Source organism: Callospermophilus lateralis, chromosome 1 (genome assembly GCF_048772815.1).
Source record: "Callospermophilus lateralis isolate mCalLat2 chromosome 1, mCalLat2.hap1, whole genome shotgun sequence".
Taxonomy (NCBI): Eukaryota; Metazoa; Chordata; class Mammalia; order Rodentia; family Sciuridae; genus Callospermophilus; species Callospermophilus lateralis.
The window spans coordinates 31,995,281-32,003,665 of NC_135305.1; positions in this window are offsets into that span (position 1 = coordinate 31,995,281).

Below are 8,385 nucleotides of genomic sequence, written 5' to 3' on the forward strand. Positions count from 1 at the left end.
GTATAAACATGGATGTGTAACCAATGTGATCCTGCAATCTGTACACGTGGTAAAAATGGGAGTTCATAAACCACTTGAATCAAATGTATGACATATGATATGTCAAGAGCTTTGTAATGTTTTGAGCAACCAATAAAAAAAAAGAAAGAAAAAGAAATACAATGGTATTTGAGTCTGTCCTCTATTTAGCTATTTAACTTAAAATTTTATTCTCTGACTCCTAAAATAAGGATCACTGAATCCTACTGTCATAATATTACATAGAAACCAAGAAAGAAAAAAGAAAGAAAGAAAAGAAAACCAAGCAGGTTGTTGCAGTAACTAGAAGAATAGAGAATAGGGATTTCTTGGAGTTAATAGAATAACTTGAGGCTTATTGCTATAAGTGTATGTTTGAGTGGGGCAATTTAGTCTTACATTTCGTTCATTATGACACATATCACCTAAGAGTGAGATCGCACAAGTCTTCACCTCTAAATATAGGTGGATATATATACATACATACATATATATATATATCAAAAGGCAACTGATTTTATTTTTATCACTGAGGATTGAATCCAGGGGTACTTATCTACTGAGCTATATCTAAGAGGTGATGACCAGCATCTCATTGAGGGGTTCTTCTTCCTGCCAAGGAGGGTGTAAGCCACCTGAGAAAAGTCTAGAATAACTAGTGAACAACAAAAGACAAAGATTCAGAAATATATTTTCAAAAATGGAGCCCCTGATAGATTTAGTCCACACAGGAGTTGGAACTAGAAAAAGAAAATGGCTCCAGTGGTTTATTGAAGGGGGTATATAAAGGCAGAGTTAAGGTTTCAAGGGCAGAGTCTTGCTTTGTAATGTCTTGCAGTCAGCAGGTTGATTGGCATCGTGACAGCTCACAATCGTCCCTGGTGCTGTGTGGGACATGGCAGAGCAGAATCGGAATTCACAATGTCTTACACAGAGCAAATGTTCACTGTAAGTTCCCAGACACCAGATGTTCCTATTCACTCTGCTACGATGCACGGTGCCCCCCCCACATAGATGGAAGTGACATATATCCTCAATCCTTTTTATTTTTATTTTGAGACAAGGTCTTGCTAAATTGCTAAACTATCCTCTAATTTGTGAGACTTCTGCCTCAGCCTCCTAAGTGGCTGGGATTATAGGCATGTGCCACTGCATTTGGCTAAAAGGAACCTAGTTAATTTTAAATGGCAAAATTGGTTTAAGTTGGTCACAAGGCTAGTCTAATCTCTACCTTTGAAAGACTGAAATATTGAAGTTCAAAGAAGTTAGACTCACCCAGGGTCAGTACTATAGGGCTCTCAGTGCAGTTCAATGGTAGAGTGCATACCATACCTAGCTTGAGCCCTGGGTTCAGTCCCTAGTGCAGCAAAACAAAACAACCCAGTAGGACAAAACCCCAGCTTCTGATTCCCAGGTTCAGTCTTTTTCTTCTCCTTCTTCTTTCTTTCTTTCTCAGTACTAGGGATTAAACCCAGGGGTGCTTTAACACTGAGCTATATTCCCAGGCCTTTTTTTGTTTAAGACAAGGCCTCCAAAACTTATTGCTTAAGTATTTATAATAATTATGCCTTTGTGATGAATTTATCCCTTGATCAATATACAGTGACCTTTTTTCTCTTCTTAAAACAAAACAAAAAAGAAAAAAAACACATGGCCTCACTAAATTGCCCATACTGGCCCCAATCCTCCTCCCTCAGCCTCCCAAGTAGCTTTTTTTTTTTTTTTTTAACTTATGTAAGCATATTTCTTTAAAAAGCCACTAGAAACTTTATTTGCCTAGAAGTAATACAATTTAAAATAAAGGTAAAGAAATGAACTTCAAACTCAAAAAAAACCTTGTTATATTGCTTGCTTGAGGACTTTTTCTAGGGCAGTTTTATACACAGGCAGACAAAAGGCACCTGACAAGATAAAGTTTAAGAGAATTGAAGGCCTTCCTCCCCAGAGCATAACTTTTTGCCAAAACCTTTTCCAATTTATGTATGACACTTTTAAAAATCTGGAGGAAGTCTTGTGTTAGCTGTCTAACATTTCATGATTATGTTAACTGTGCTAAAAGATCATTTTCATAAGTAAAATAATGATTCTCATATAGATACAAAAATGCACATATGTTAAGGATTTTATCTTACTAGTTAATTTTCAAAGGAAAAAGCAAAGGGCACAAATTTATATAGAGTAAAAATATGGATTACAAAGAGGCAAAATTGGTTTTTCCACAGAATCAAAAGAAATTCATCAAAACTCTACTGGCAACAGTTATCTGTAGTTTAAAATGAGTTGCAGAACTGCTGGGCACGGTGGCATACGCCTGAAATCCCAATGGCTCTGGAGGCTGAAAAAGGAAGATCAAGAGTTCAAAGAGAGCCTCAGTAATGGCAAGGGACTAAGCAACTCAGTGAGACTCTGTCTCTCAATAAAACATAAATGGCTGGGGATATAGTTCAATGGCAAAGTGCCCCTGGTTTCAACTCCCAGCACTGCAAAAAATTAATAATAAATAGTAGGCAAATATCTTTGTCATCCAGAAATCATGAAAAAATTTCTAAAGAAAATTTTAAAAGTACAAATTATAGAGCCTAAAAGAAAAAAAAAGGAATGTTAATACATCAAAATTAGCGGTCAACATGGGCAAAGTCTGAGTCATGACAGATTGGGACATGTGATATAATGTCTAAAATCTAAAAGGAGTCAATGAGGAAAAAGCATAGACTCCAATAAAATAACAGGCCAATAATTTTATCTAAGATTTTTCTCTTATTCTAACATGCCACCTGGTCCTAATGTACAGCATCTTGCCTTAATTGATGAGGGCCAGGGGTCACTAATATATATATATTTTTTAATATTTATTTCTTAGTTTTCGGCGGACACAACATCTTTGTATGTGGTGCTGAGGATCGAACCCGGGCCGCACGCATGCAAGGCGAGCGCGCTACCACTTGAGCCACATCCCCAGCCCAGGGGTCACTAATATTAAAAGCAAAACAAAAAACCTGACAGTTAATGAATGGGCAACTTAATTTGAATGACAACAACTAAAAAGTTTTTCTGACTGATCCGCTAGATTGGAAAGTTTTGACAATGGAAGGGAGAAAGTACAAGAACATGAAACACTATATGGACAGATTCTACTAGGGACAGGAAATGTTTTTGGCAAGAGAAAAGCAGGTCTTTGTCACATTGGAGGGGGAGAGGGGTTGAAGGGCACTAAAAGAACCAGGGAGGCTTCCACATAGATGCAACACACAGAGTTTCCTATCTGGCTGCTCTTCACTGCTACTCACCAGCCTCAGACTTAAGAAGCTACAGCACTCACAAACAAGACAACTACATCCCAGATTGTGCACGTACATATTACTTATATTTATATGGTTTAGCATAATAAGTCAGGCACAATATACTTTATGCTTTATGTAATAAAAAATAGTGTTACAGTTTGAATATAAGGTGTTCCCAGAAAACCCATCTGTGAGATGATGCAGGAATGTTCAGAGGTGATATGATTAAGTTATGAGAGCTGTAGTCTAATTAGTAAATTAAAACATTTGATGGATTAATAATTTGAAAGAACTACTATGCTAATTGGTGACTATGAGGAGGTAGGATGTGGCTAGAGGAAGAGTTCACTGTAGGCATAGCTTTGGGGTTTGTATTTTGTCCCTGGCAAAGCAAACAGACAGTGCCCTCTCTCTCTCCCTTTCCCCTCCCTCCCCCCCTTTCATTCTTTATTTCTTTCTTTTTCTTTCTTCCTTCCTTCCTTTCTTTTTTTCTTTCTTCTTCTTCTCTTCCTCCTCTTCCTCTCTCCCTCCCTCTTTCCCTCTCTCCCCCCTCCCCTTCTCTCCCTCTCTTCCTCTCTTTCTCTCCCTCTCCCTCTCTCCATCTTCCCTCTCCCATCTTCTCCATCTCCATCCTCTGTCTTACCCTTCCACCATAACACTTGGCCCAAAACAATGGAGCTGGCCTACCATGAACTGAACCTCTAAAACAGTGAGCTGAAATAAACTCTTCTTTTTCTAAGTTGTTCTTGTCAGGTATTTTTGGTGACAACAATGCAAAGTTGACTAATGCATATAGTCACCAAGCTAAATTGTCCTGATGGAATATTTTTATCATCAATCAACTAGGTCAGCAAATTTTGATCTTATTGTTAAGTTGTTCCCAAATGAATACCTTAAGAGCAAGCAGTATAACTATAAATTGTTGTCTAGAGCAAATATTTGCTAATGCTTGACAAATTTATATGTAATGACTCTCTAAAGGAGATCAGGTCAGTAAACCTAATGATATATTTTGTAGTTCATAATGGAGCATTCATTAGAATATTATATTTAAAAAATAAATTTTATGAGAGTTGTATTGAATTAATGTGTTACTTTTAATATTTCCCAGGTAAAAATAATTATGGCAAGTTAAGTGTGGTGATGCACACTATAATCCCAGTGACAGAGGCATGAAGATCACAAGTTTGAGGCTAGCTTCAGCCAATTAGCAAGGTCCTCAGAAACTTAGTGAAAACCTATCTCAAAAAAAAAAAAAAATTAAAAAGGACTAGGTTACAGCTCAGTGGTAAAGAACCCTTGGCTTAAATCCTCAGTACCAAAAATAAATAAATAAATAAAATGAGGCAAAGTTCTGTTACTTTCTGGAGTAAGACTCTAAGGTCCCCCTCATTCATATACCTGAATAATAAGATCCAGAATTACTTTTAGAAGAAAATCTTGGTTTTTGCCCACCAAAGGCCCTTGGTTCATCTCTGTTGGAAATGAATTGGTCTTCAATTCAACTCTGCGCCTCCTTAGCATCCTTAAATTGATACAAGAAAAAACTTTTCCTACTTAACAATTAATTGATTGTCAGAGTACATCAATTTGCCTTCTTCAGAAAACAGAATATACTTATTCCAGATTCTTACTTTCTACTTTCGACATCTTGGGGCTCTCCCCGCCAGGGCTAGCCAGTTCCCAGAGGTGCAAGCACCGGTAAATACACCTTTGAAATGCAAACCAACTAATCCAGAGCCCAGGCCCCAACCATCTCCTTATTGTTTCCACAGAGCTTTCCCACTGTGAGTCACCATTCCTTGCTGGAATCACTTCAGAGTCAAGTACCTGAAACTAGAGACAACCTTTACACCCCGGACCTATGGAATTTCTTCAAACTAGTCAAACCTAAGTAATAATAATGTCTACATTTAAAAAAAAATTTTTTTTTAGTTGTTGATAGACCTTTATTTTATTTATTTTTATGTGGTGCTGAGGATCAAACCCAATGCCTCACACACGCGGTGCAAGTGCTCTACCACTGTGTCACAACCCCAGTCCTAACATTTACATTTTAAAACAACCTTAGAACAGACCAAAATTTAGCCGGTTTCAAGCTGAGTCTCTCAGTGGCTAACTTTTAGTGAATGATCTTTTCGCTTTTGCCATCCACACATGTTGCTGGATTTGCAAAGAAACAATGTGAAAAGTATGTTAGGAGATAAAATAGAGAAGTTGTTAATAACATAACCCCCTATTTATCATCATAAATTGTGACTTTATGGTACTGGGGATGTAGCTCAGTGGCAGAGTGCTTACCTACTATGTAGGAGACACTGTTCTCCCTGTCCTTCACACCTCCTCAGGAGGATCTTCAATAAAATCATGAAAAAGAAAATTAGCCTCAAACATACCTAAATTTCATGGTTTGAGTAAAACTTTGTTCAAAAATTTACACACACACACACACACACACACACACACACCTACATGCATACACACATTCATACACACTATTTTAGCACCAGAGTTTACTATGAAAATTTTTACTTAAGGAAAACTTATAATGAATCTGTTCTCACCATACTCACTATGTATGTGTAATTGTACTCCTTTCAGTAATCTGGGTTTTATGCAGTGTTGGCTTGAAGCAGGGCTCTTCAAGAAGAACCAGAGAAGTGATTGATAAATTTTAGGATTTGTATGTTGGTATTTTGTGCTAGACATATTTTAAATTTTTTTAATAAACTTATTTTTTCTTAAGTGCTGGGAGTTGAACCCAGGACCTTACATACGATAGGCAACTGATCTACAATAGAGCTACCCCCTCAGTCAGTGTACCGTCAGTTTAAAAATCAGTCATGTTTACATTAGTTATACTATGGACTAGAATATACTTCAAATGAGAACTTCCCCTATCCAGGTAGAAGAGACAGTTGTTTAATAGAGAAGAATTCTGAGATATCCTAAATTAAGTCACAGGCCTGGGAATCCAGGGAGGAAAGAGATAAGGTCATTCCAATTCACAGCTTCAAGCTAAATCAACATTAAAAAAAAAAAAAAAAAAGGGAAAAAGAACTTCCACATTCCTGTCCTGTGTGCTGAAGAAGATTATCCATCAAAGCCAAATCACGTTCTGCTTTTAGAATCAAACAACCAAGAAGTAGCAAAACATTATCTTTTTGAACTGTTATCCACTAAGTGAGGCAGGCACATTTAGGGGCAAACTCCTATACTTGTGGAGGGAATGCTGCTGCCCCCTTTAAAAGACAGTTAACCTGTCCTCATAGTTGTTCTTTTTATTTCAGCTGAAACTCCTTACAGAAAGTTAGAAGGAACCAACCAATATCACTGAGTCACTCTGACTCACTTTCTAAGGCAACCCCAGAGTAAGCTTTGCTCATTATACTATAAAATTCACTGCCTCATGGTGTTTGTATCCACTATTTTTCCATTTTGAATATGCAATTCATGACCTTAAACTGAGTATGCTCAGAAATATGCACGCTATCTTTTCCATTTTAAATTTTAAATTGGTGTATAATAATAATAGGAAGGTGGCTTTCATTGTGGCACATTAATATATATGAACATACATAAAATATAATTTCATAAATTTTACTTCCCAATACCTCCCCATCTTTCCTATTTATTTATTTATTGAACCCAGAGGTACTCTACCACTGAGTTACATCCCCAGCCCTTTTTATTTTTTATTTTGAGACAGGTATCACTAAATTGCCCAGCCAAACTTCAAACTTGTGATCTTCCTGCCTCAGCTCCCCCAACTGCTGGGATTACAGAGGTGGACCATCACATCTGGCCCATCTTTCCTTTTAAACATGCTATATGGCTTGGAAATGTAGCTTAGTGGTAGAGCATTTACCTAGCATTCATGAGGTCCTGGGTTCAATCTCCAGCATTGCACATAAATAAATAAACACGTGACCAAATGCTGGGAAATGTAAACCTTAAATTGAGCATGCTCAGAAATGTGCCCAGTCTTAAATAAGCTTTTCTATATGAGTATGTACAGTTTCTTCAATAAAATCCTCATGCTTTCCTTGTTCTAGGAGAGAACTGCTTTGCAAATAACTCCAAACTCTCCTTATTTCCTACAAGTAACAAGCTTCTTTATACTCTTTGCCTGTGTGCTTATTGGTTTTGCACTCATCAAGATGCAAAAATATTGCTGTTAACCTCTTATTCCAGGACTTAGCCTGCTTCATGTTGTCCTTTCTCTCTCATCTGTAGTAAAGGTAGATTAAATGAAACAGTTTATGTTTCTCTCCCCAAATTTGAGTTTATAATATCCTGGTACCTTAGGCCCAGTAGACATTTTTCCAACCATTATCTCACCATGTTGCTGGTGGCTTAGGGAATTTGTCCTAGGACCAGTCCTTTTTCCTTTTGGTTAGCATCTGTAACATCCCAATAAATCCTCCTAGTCTAGCTGGGCATGTGGGTACACACCTGTAATCACAACAACTCAGGAGGCTGAGGTAAGAGAATCTCAAGTTCAAGGCTGACCTCAGCAACTTGGTAAGGCCCTAAACGTCTTAGTAAGACTTTGTTTCGAAGTTTAAAAATAATAAAAAGTGTTGGGGATGTGGCTCAGTGGTTAAGTGCCCCTGGGTTCAATCCTCAGTGACTGCCCCCCCCCAACAAATTCTTAGTCTCAAAAATGTGATTTAACAAATTAAACATATGCTAGCATACCAGTAGTAGTAGTTTTTGTTTTTTGTTTTTTAACAAATGCAGCATGATTCCTTATGCTAAAGTGAAGAGAGTGAAATGAACAAGTACTTGGTATTTTCCATTTATGGAAATGATTAACTAATATTGTGTGTGTGTGGTGTCTGTGTCTGTGTGTGTGTGTGTGTGTGTGTGTGTGTGAGAGAGAGAGAGAGAGAGAGAGAGAGAGAGAGAGAGAGGTGGGGAGAGTTTCAAAATAGAGAATGATAAGATCCAATGATCCTTAAATTTTATAATTCAAATGAGAGTTGGAGTCTTCTCTGGCTCAGATTCAGTGGATTAGCTTCATAGAAGAACTACCAGAGAACTGATTTCTCTGCTTCATCAGAGGACAGATGAGTCTGAGTTA